The following is a 10,814-nucleotide window of genomic DNA, read 5'->3' on the forward strand; positions in this document are numbered from 1 at the left end:
GACAGTGGACGGATCCCCCTGGCGGCGGGCCCCACCTCCCTGGGCCAGTAACATTTTTTTTTAATACGAAAAATGGAAAACAATCAAAATGGATAAATTATGGTATCTTTGGATGGGGGAGGTTATGAAATGCAGAGATTTGGAAATGGCAACTACTTGTGGAGCTAAGAGCTGGGGCCCCATCAGGATAGATTTAGCTCAACAGGTGTGGACTTAGACCCACTCTGGGCCAGGCCCTCTGCTAGGTGCTGGGGATACAGAAGTGATATCCTTCAAGGGGTTCAAAGTCTAGATATCAGAGACGGAGGGGGCCTAACACATCATCTAGCTCAACCTACCCATTTCACAGATGTGGAAAATGAGGCCCAGAAAAGTTAACCGACTTGCCAAGGGCACACAGTTGGTTCATGGAGGAACCAGGAATTGAGCCAGGTCTCTGATGCTCAGAGAATCAGGAGATCTTGGAGCCACGCATTCTTAAGTTGAATCCTGGCTCTGTAACTCACTAGCTGTGACCTTGGCCAAGTTATTTAATGTCTGTCTCCTCAGAAGGATAATAATACCTATTCACAGCTTGATGTGAGGATTAAATGAAATGATATACATAAAGCCCTTGCCTCAGTGACTGAAAAGAAATAAGACCTTGGGGCTTCCCTGGTGGCGCAGTGGTTGAGAGTCCGCCTGCCGATGCAGGGGACGTGGGTTCGTGCCCCGGTCCGGGAAGATCCCACATGTCGCGCAGCGGCTGGGCCCGTGAGCCATGGCCGCTGAGCCTGCGCGTCCAGAGCCTGTGCTCCGCAATGGGAGCGGCCACAACAGTGAGAGGCCCCCGTGTACCGCAAACAAACAAACAAAAAGAAATAAGACCTTAATGGATTGGTTATGTACTTGTATTATTATTGATATAAAGTAAGGCCTTGGTGAAGCGACAAAATGCTACATTCTATGTTATTCTCCAAATAGTTAATGTCATACTTCTTAGAGCCAGGATGGTCAAGGCTCTGTACCAAGTTGAAGGCTCGTCCCAGGAGTTAGCTGCTTTCTATTCCAGGCTTCACCCCAAGCAGCCACATGTAAGAGAATCCTCACCACCCTCCCACTCTGCTGACTGTCTGCTCTCTGAGGGCCATGCTGAGACGACAGGGTAGCACAGCTTTGTAATCTCTGTGGATCCTCCTCCACTACCCTGAGCCTCAGCTACCTATAAAATGAGAATAATAGCAGAACTTATCACATGGGGTTGTTGTGAGGATTAAATGAACTAATGCCTAGCATATAGTAAGCCCTCAACATATGAGATACAAGACACCTGTCCCAGGGCATCAGGCTTGGGAGATACAAAAAAGAATCAGCTGCATTCCCAACCCTCTAAGTGCTTCGGTCCAGGGGGGATACAGTCAGAGGCCACTCCCTTCCCATTTCTCCCCACCCTGTCACATTTCAGGCCTGGATTAGGGCCCAGGGGGCCAAGTGATTCTGGCTGCTCTGCGGGAGGCTAGCTCTAAAAAGGACTGAGCCAAACCTCTTGTGTCTGAAACCACCCACATGCTCACCTCTGCTGCTGAGAACCCAGCTCTGCAGAATCGCTGACTGTCTCCGGCTATTGGAGCCAAAGCATCTTATGCTCTGAATAATAAAGCCATCCAGAAAGTTCCCCGTGGCGAGCTGGGAACACACTCCAGTTCATACCCTTGGGGCCAGGCAGCCAGAAATATCACCAAAGGCCTGCCATCAAAGCCAAGCTCCTGTCCTCAGCAGGCTGGAGCCACAAGGCCCAGGGAGTTTCAATCCCCAGTCCCTTCCCTTTCCTGATGCCTTCTTCTCCCAATGAGACCATGTGTATTTTTCACCCAAGACCCTATTTTTACAGAGCATCATAAAACATTCTCAATAAGCTCAGTGACCATTTGTCCCAATTTTTCCAACCCTTGAGAGCAAAAGTCATTGAGGGTCAGAGAAAGACATAGTAAGACCAATATGAGGCCAATGGAACTAGTCAAATATATTTGGTTCACCTGTGGAAGCAGGCATGGCATTGTTCTTTCAAGTGGATGTCAAAGCTGTAAACTTGCAGCTGCTCACAGGCTGCAGGTGGGAGAGCTGGTCAGATGGTGTATTTGTTGTGCATGGCAAGATCCCTGTGGGCAGGGGCTGAGCCTTGTTCCCCTCTCTGTCCAGCACTCAGCAGCAAACACAGTGCCTAGCACTGAGCAGTCAATCCAAACACACCTGTCAAATGAATAAAGTTGCTTAGTTAGTCCGCCAATGGGTTTAAGATGCTTCTATTGCACATTCTCATATCAGCCTGAACTTTTCCTTCTCCTTGCTTACCCTACTTGTAATTAAATGATTCCATGTGCAATTATTTGTTTAATACATGCCTCCTTGACAAGACTGTCAGCTCCCTGGAGGCAGAGACTGCCCCCAGTTTTGTTCAACATTTGTATCCTCAGTGCTGAGAACGGGATCTGGCATATAGCTGGCACTCAATCAATGTTTGTTGAATAAATAAATGAACAAAGATGGCAAAGACGGCCACGGTCAGTGAGTCGACCCACCCACTAATTTTTTGTTTGTTCTGTTTTGTTTTGATTTTACTGGAGTATAGTTGATTTACAGTGTTGTGTTAGTTTCAGGTGTACAGCAAAGTGATTCAGTTATACACGTACATATAGTCATTCTCTTTTAGATTCTTTTCTCATATAGGCCATCGCTGTGCTGTGGCACTGAGCTTCACTCCCAGGTCAAAGGAAGCTGGCCTAAGGTTTTTTACTTCAAGATGCTGACAGTGCTACGGGAAAGTGTGGGGATACGGGTTTGTTAACACCCAGGCTCCGCTGTTCTTAGAAACAGTCTGCCTCCTAGAAAGTCTATCCATTTACGAAAGAGCACAATGGAGTGGGAAGCAGGCTCATTTGCTGGTTAACCGGGGCCTTCCCTTTGCCTCTAGTGGGTGATTTGGGACATTTGGCCTGGGGATGGATGGACTGGATTTCAGCCTGGAGTTAGTAATGGAATCTACTTTGTAGAGTTGTTATAGGAGAAAATGAGTATATAGGTGTGTAAATATTTACCACAGGACCCGACAGTGGCACTACTGCTCAGTAATGGTATCTAGAGTTGTTGTTACCAATACTCTGCCTTCTAAGGCTGCCCTTGGATGAAGGATGCCATCACCTGGATGAAGATCTTCAGGATGGAAGTCTGGGGCTGGGCTTCTCCAAGGCATCTCCCAGGGACAACCTGGACAGACTGCAGGGAAGGAGTGAATCAGCTATGTGACAGAGACAATACTCAAACTGACTTGGGCAAAAGCTGGCCCACACTTCCCTTAAGTCCAGAGTGTAGAATTGCCTTGTGCACAGCTGGATCCAGGAGCTCAAGCAATATCACCAGGACGTTTCTTCCTTGCCTCTATCTGCTGCTGTCCACCTTGCAGCCTTCTGTGTCTCAGAGAGGCTGCCCGAGGTGGCTAACATCCTGTCCCCTCAGCTACCAGAGAAAAGAGAAAGTCTCCCTTTCCTGAAGTTCAGACCAGACCTCCAGAATTGAGTCTCATTGGCTGTAACTGAGTCACATGACCACTCCTGAACCAATCATTGTGGCCAAGGGATGCAAGCCTCTGATTGGCAGAGCTGAGTCACATGCCGACCTCTAGGCTATGGGCTGGAGTCAGCTGCACAGATGGGGAGGGAATGAACCGGAACAATTTAACAATTACTGTTGCCAGAGAGGGGAGAATGTTGCTGGGTCAGCAAAACAAATATCCCCTGCAGATTACAAACCTCTCTGCAGGTCAAGTGGCAAGGGCAATGTCACAGTGAGACCAAACAAACATCAGTTCCATCAGACAAATAAAGTGATAGGATCTGGAGGGATTCCCAGAGGACAATGGGGCATTTACTCAGCAATCTGCCAAAAGACCTGTTCTATAGGACCAAGATTAGGGCGAGGCAAATGAGGCACCTGCCTCAGGCACCAAGTTAAGGGAAACACAAAAAAATCTAGTAACCTAGATAAATAATACTTGAATACAATATTTTATTATTAAAAAAATAAATCTGGGCTTCCCTGGTGGCGCAGTGGTTGAGAGTCCACCTGCCGATGCAGGGGACACGGGTTCGTGCCCCGGTCCGGGAAGATCCCACATGCCGCGGAGCGGCTGGACCCGTGAATCATGGCCGCTGAGCCTGCGCGTCCGGAGCCTGTGCTCCGCAACGGGAGAGGCCGCAACAGTGAGAGGCCCGCGTACTGCAGAAAAATAAATAAATAAATCTATTTATTTATTTATTTATAACTGCATTGGGTCTTCATTGCTGCACACAGGTTTTCTCTAGTTGCGGCGAGCGGGAGCTACTCTTCGTTGTGGTGCGCGGGCTTCTCATCGCGGTGGCTTCTCTTGTTGTGGAGCACGGGCTCTTGGCGCGTGGGCTTCAGTAGTTGTGGTTCGCGGGCTCTAGAGCGCAGGCTCAGTAGCGGTGGCGCACGGGATTAGTTGATCCGCAGCATGTGGGATCTTCTCAGACCTGTGCTCGAACCCATGTCCCCTGCATTGGCAGGCGGATTCTTAACCAGGGAAGTTCAAATATAATATTTTAAAAATCAAAATTAATGCCCCAAATCCATGATGAACAAAATACCAAAACTTTAAATGAAAGCAGGATAAGTAATAGTGCTGTAGAGAGCCATACTGAAGCTTGGGGCAAAAGGAAAAATCAGAACTACTGATTTCACTTTTATGTAAAATTTTGGTATTTTGTTCATCATGAATTTTTTGGCATTAATTTTGATTTTTAATATATTGCATTAAAATATTATTTGTCTTGATTTCTGAATTTTGGGGCACCCCCCTAAATTTTGTGCTGGAGGCAGGATGCCTCAATTCCTCTTACCCTAGTCTAGGCCCTGCTGTCTTCTGTGGGATTTGCTGCAGGCAGAGAGGGAAAGCCACCCTGAGATGAAGAGATGTGTCCAAACTGGCATTCCCTGGTGGGAAGGGCCCCTGGGCTGGAAGTGAAGCCCTGGTAGCAGCCCTGGTTCTGCCATCCGCGTGCTGTCACTCTGCTACCCTGGGAAAATATTTTCCTCTCTAGTCCTCAGTTTTTCCACTTGCATATGAGGGACAGGGCATGATTAATGGCATTCAAGCAACAGAACCCAATATCTTAGTTTAGAAAAAAAAATGGAAATAGAGCTGTTAAAAGGGGCATGTGGGGGCTTCCCTGGTGGCGCAGTGGTTGAGAATCTGCCTGCTAATGCAGGGGATACGGGTTCGAGCCCTGGTCTGGGAGGATCCCACATGCCGCGGAGCAACTAGGCCCGTGAGCCACAACTACTGAGCCTGCGCGTCTGGAGCCTGTGGTCTGCAACAGGAGAGGCCGCGATAGTGAGAGGCCTGCGCACCGCTATGAAGAGTGGCCCTCGCTTGCCACAACTAGAGAAAGCCCTCGCACAGAAACGAAGACACAATACAGCAAAAATTAATTAATTAATAAACTCCTACCCCCAACATCTTCTAATAAATAAATAAATAAATAACAAAAAGAAAAAGGGACATGTGCTGAGGTAGACCTATCTGCACCTCTGTACCTCCACCCACTCAACAGCCCCTCCAAGTGCTCCATGGAGTCCTTAGGAGTTCCAGGGGGCACAGCATGAAAACCTTTAAATTCCATGATCTCTAAGATCCCTCAGCGAACCCATTTTTCTGCCTGAGATAATGTACACATTTCAGTTCCTCCTGTCTATGCTTTATTTAGGTCAGTGTTTCTCATATGGCCAGGCTTCCCCTGTATCAAGGACACTGCAGATGCTTTATTTAAAACGCAGTTTCTATGGCCCCACCCTAGTTGAACTGAATCTGAATCTTCCAGGGATGAGGCCCGAACCAATATTTTGAACAAGCAAACTTCCCAGCCACTTGACGGACACCCACTGAAGTGTTTGGGTCCTTCCCTATTATTTCCACAGAACCTCATAAAGTATTTTATCCTGGAGCTTTCATTTACAACCATCCTTCTGAATGACCAGGGCAAGGAGAAAAAAAACACAGGAATAGTCAGATGAGTCCAAATAAATGAATCTAGGTTTGCCAAGTGGAAACAGATCACAGTGAGATCTCCACGACCCTTCCCAGACAGAACATCCTGGCATCTCCTTGTTCAGCAATCCCACAGTTTGTATCTGAAAGAAATCATCTGTGCATTTCTCTTTTCTTCTGGAGTAGCACTGGCAACCTCAGGAATTATTTATTGAATTATCAGGTTTCTTAGTATATAGTTGAGTTCCTGGGAGCTAAGAGTGAGCATGCCTGTAAGGCTGTCAAGGAAATTCATTTTAGACTTTGGAAATACGGAAGATTTTTGTCATTTGCAATGGAAACAGCCATTCATTCATTCATTCATTCATTCTTTTTTCACTCAACTAGCTTGGCAGATTCACTGGTGCATAAGATATTTCCTCTGCTTTTTTTTCCAGCTTTATTGAGATACAATTCTCACACAATACAATTCACCCATTTAAATTGTAAATTCAATTGTTTTTGATATATTGAGTGTGCAACCTTCACCACAATCAATCGTAGAATATTTTTATCACCTCAAAAAGAATTCTTGGACCCTTTAGCTATCACCTCTCAATCCTCCAACCCCTTAGCCCTAATCAACCACTACTCTACTTTCTATCTCTATGGATTTGCTTATTCTGGACATTTCATTTAAATGGAATCATATATTATATGCTCTTTTGAGATGGGTTTCTTTTTAAAAAATATTTATTTATTTATTTTGGCTGCGTCGGGTCTTAGTTGCAGCACACAGGATCTTTCATTACAGAGTGCAGTCTCTTCGTTGTGGCGCTTGGGCTTCTCTCTAGTTGTGGTCGTGCGGGTTTTCCCTCTCTAGTTGTGGCGTGTGGACTCGAAGGCACGTGGGCTCAGTAGTTGTGGTGCACAGGTTTAGTTGCCCCGCAGCATGTGGGATCTCAGTTCCCTGACCAGGTATCAAAGTCGCATCCCTTGCATTGGAAGGTGGATTCTTTACCACTGGGCCACCAAGGAAGTCCCTGAGATGGGCTTCTTTCGCTTAGTGTAATGTGTTCGAGATTTATGCATGTTGTAGATTGTATCAGTACTTCATTCCTTCTTAGGGCTGAATAATATTCTATCGTGTGGATATACCACATTTTGTTTATCCGTTCATCAAGTTGATGTAAATTTGGGCTGTTTTCATTCCTTGACTATTCTCAATAATGCTGTTATTAATATTTGTATACAAGTTTTTGTGTAGACATGTTTTCTTTCCTCTGCCTTTGCAGGGCTCCTAGTTCAGCAGAGGTAGGTACTAAAACACGTACCTACATAATTACCTGTGCCAGTAGGATTGTGCCAGAGAGGGACAAGGCAACATAGTGTAATGGTTAGAAACACATGCTTCTGCCGTTACTGAGTGATCTTAGGGGCAAGTTTCTTCACCTCTCTGTGTCTCAGTTTCCTCACGTGTAAAATGGGATCGATATTTTTCCGACTGCTGTGAGGGTTACATGAGATAATGCATGTTAGGGACTTAGCACCAAGCCTGGCACACAGTAAGTGCTTGATTAAATTCTGTCATTATCATTTTCATTCTGGAGATTACCAAGTAAGTTTATTGATGGACAATGCACTGTAGCACGAGTAAAGTCTTCATTCATTGAACAAATGTTTATTGAGCATTTATTATGAACTTGGCACTGTGAGAAATAAAGTTGATCCAGACTTTGGATCCTACTGCCAGGAGTTCGTAACCTGTAATCTGAATGGCAAGACTCACTGGCATATGTCGCCTCCATATATTGTGATTTGTTCTTTAATAAAGGTCTAAAAACTTGCTGTGGGAGCCCTGGAGAAGGAAAACTTTAAATAAATAAATAAAAAGACCTTTTTATTCCGAAAATGTTGAAACATACTGGAAAGTAGGAAGAATTATAAAATGAATACCTACATATAATCGCATAGATTCAACAACTGTCAACATTTTACCATATTTACTTCATCTTACTATATGTTAAATTTGTGGCTGAACTATTTTAAAGTTTAGCACAGATACTCTAACACTTCAGCCCTAAACACTTAAGCATGCATTTCCAAAAAATAAGGATTCTCCTCCATAACCACAATACACTTACCACACCTCACAAAATTAATAATTTCCTTATATCATCTAATACGCACTTCATAGTCAGATTTCCCCAATGTCTAAAAACTTGGTCTTTATAGCTTTTTTAAAAAGAAAACAAGCCAAGATACAATCAAGAATCACACCTTGGGCTTCCCTGGTGGCACAGTGGTTGAGAGTCCTCCTGCCGATGCAGGGGACACGGGTTCGTGCCCCGGTCCAGGAAGATCCCACAGGTTGCGGAGCGGCTGGGCCCGTGAGCCATCGCCGCTGAGCCTGCGAGTCCGGAGCCTGTGCTCCACAAGGGGAGAGGCCACAACAGGGAGGGGCCCGCGTACCGCAAAAAAAAAAAAAATCACATCTTACATTTACTTGTTAGACTCTAGGATCTCTTTGAATCTAGAACCTCCTCCTCCAGTGCATTTGCTTTTGTTCTGTTTTCACGATGTTGACGTTTAAGAAGAAATCACACCAGTTGCCTTATAAACTGTCCCACATTCTGGACTTGCCTGATTGCTTCTCTGTGGGTTACATGACGTGTTCCTCCACCCCCTGAAATTCTTGTAAACTGAAGCCAGCTCTGAAGACCTGATTAGGTTCAGGCTCAATATTTTTGGCAGGAGCAAAATTAGATGGAGTCGTGTAGTCTACTGCATCCTACCGAGAGGTGTGTAATGCTGGTTGTTCCACCATAAGTGACAGTAAGCATGGCCCCTGGGATACAGTGCTGACAAGCAGAGAGGAGGAAGGAAGTGGGAAGGAGGGAAATGTCTTCACAGGCAATGCTTTTGAATAGGGCTTGAAAGAATGTGTAGGAGCCTGCTGGGTGGAGAAGAGGGACAGGGAAGGGCTTTCCAGGTATGGAGACAGTGTTGGGAAAGAGTGCTGAGCTTCAGGAAGTAGGAGGTGGTAGCCAAATGAGGCTGAGAATTGTTATACTAATAAGGACAGGCACTTAAGGCCTATTAGAGTTTACCACGTTCTAGGAACCATGCTAAGTGATTCATTTAATTTCTCACACAGTCCTATGGAATGGGTGCTACCACCCCCATTTTAATGGTGTGGAAATCAAGGTTTAGTGATGTGTGGTAACTTGCCTAAAGATCATAAAGCCAGGAACAGGAAGACTCAGGAGATTTGAATCCAGGTGCCCCTACTTTTAAAACCACAAAGCTCTACATTAAGGTGACAGGGCAAAAGAGTTGGAGAGGCAGGTTGGGGTAGGTGGAAGCAGGCCTTCTCTGCCATTCTGAGGAGCCTGGATGTTATTCCTGGGGCAGCGGGGAGCCAGCGAAGGCTTCCTCGTAGGGGCAGGCATGGCTGTGCCTGAGAATCACCGGCTGCCCGGTGAAGGTGGAGTGGAGCTGCTGGGCTGAGCTAGTAGACCCAAGGCTGGGCGCCCCTTCAGGTGACTTGGGCCCTGGGGAGCAGAGATCTTAGGAAGGAATTCAAGTGCCTCCAACCATGTGCATGTCCTCACTCCCAAGTGCACTGCCCAGGGATGCGGCTGGGCTGGGCTCTCCCCAGGACACCGGAGAGCCTTCCTGCGCACGCAAACGCTGGGGTGCGGGGCAAAAGCAGGGTGGGCGCAGCACCCACGCACCCCTGCACATGGCGAACAGCTCCAGTTTCCACCGAGTCATCCCTAAGGCCCAGCATTTTTTTGGCCACAGCGCGCTGGAATGTGAACTGCAAAGACCAGGTGAAAGGACCAGCTTTAATCCCCGAGACCCAGAGAGGGAAAGTAACTGGCCCAAGATCACACAAATAGATAGTGGCTGAGGCAGGACTAGAACGCAAGCCGTCCTGTAGATTCTATCCTTTCAGGCTGGAGTTTATTTTGGAATCAAAAGAAGAATCAAGAAACAGTCACTGAGGAATGGCCACAGGATGCCTAATGCTCCGGGGAATTTTTTATTTATATTTTCCCACTTTAGGAATCCTCTCGGAGGGCTCCGGGCGCCCTCCCCAGCTGGCTGTTGTCTCACAGTCCCCAAAACGGCGCAGCATCCCCGGCACTGCCTGTGCGTCCCTCGGTCCCTGGAGCACAACCCGTCAGCTGTCAGTGACGGCGGTGGTACAAAGCTTGGGCCTTGCTGCTCAACCTTCAAGCTTCAGGCAGGGAGGGTGTGTGGATGGAACGCGGTAACTGCTCTGGGGCCAGGATACCTGCGTTCAAACCTCTGCCCTGGTACTGACTAGCTGCGAGGCCTCCCCGCTCTATGCTTGTTTCTTCATTATTATTATTTTAATTTTTATTTTCTGGCCATGCTGCCTATGGGATCTTAGTTTCCCACCAGAGACCGAATCAGTGCCCCCTGCAGTGGGAGCACAGAGTCTTAACCAGTGGACTGCCAGGGAAGTCCCCATGTTTCTTCATTTTTAAATCAATGAAAAGAGCAGTGCTTCACACAGTTGGGTGTGAGGATTAAATAACATAAACGTGTTCAAGGGCTTAGTAAGGCTTGCCACAAGATAAAGCCCGGTATTACTATTCACTTGGGAATCAGTAGGCTTGGGTGCCTGCCACTGACTTATCTGTTTATTGGACAAACCTTCCAGATGCTGCATAAAATCTGCCTCTTCCACGAAGTATACTCGGATTAACTGTGCTCACTTTAAAGCCTCCTTGATTCCCAGAATTTAAAGCACAGCTGGGGA

General features: G+C 46.7%; 1 long non-coding RNA gene across 1 annotated transcript in view; it reads right to left on the reverse strand.

Moving 5' to 3' along the window:
• The window catches only part of LOC309959260, a 30,185-nt gene extending 26,700 nt beyond the window's left edge, over window positions 1-3,485 (reverse strand). Inside the window, exons 1-2 of the long non-coding RNA XR_014326068.1 lie at window positions 3,178-3,485; window positions 2,016-2,229 (exon numbers count right to left, since the gene is read on the reverse strand). This is a non-coding gene — a long non-coding RNA (uncharacterized lncRNA). The remainder of the gene's footprint in view (window positions 1-2,015; window positions 2,230-3,177) is intronic.
• Between the last annotated feature and the right edge of the window lie 7,329 nt (window positions 3,486-10,814).

Source organism: Leucopleurus acutus (genome assembly GCF_964270905.1).
Source record: "Leucopleurus acutus genome assembly, chromosome: 3".
NCBI lineage: Eukaryota > Metazoa > Chordata > Mammalia > Artiodactyla > Delphinidae > Leucopleurus > Leucopleurus acutus.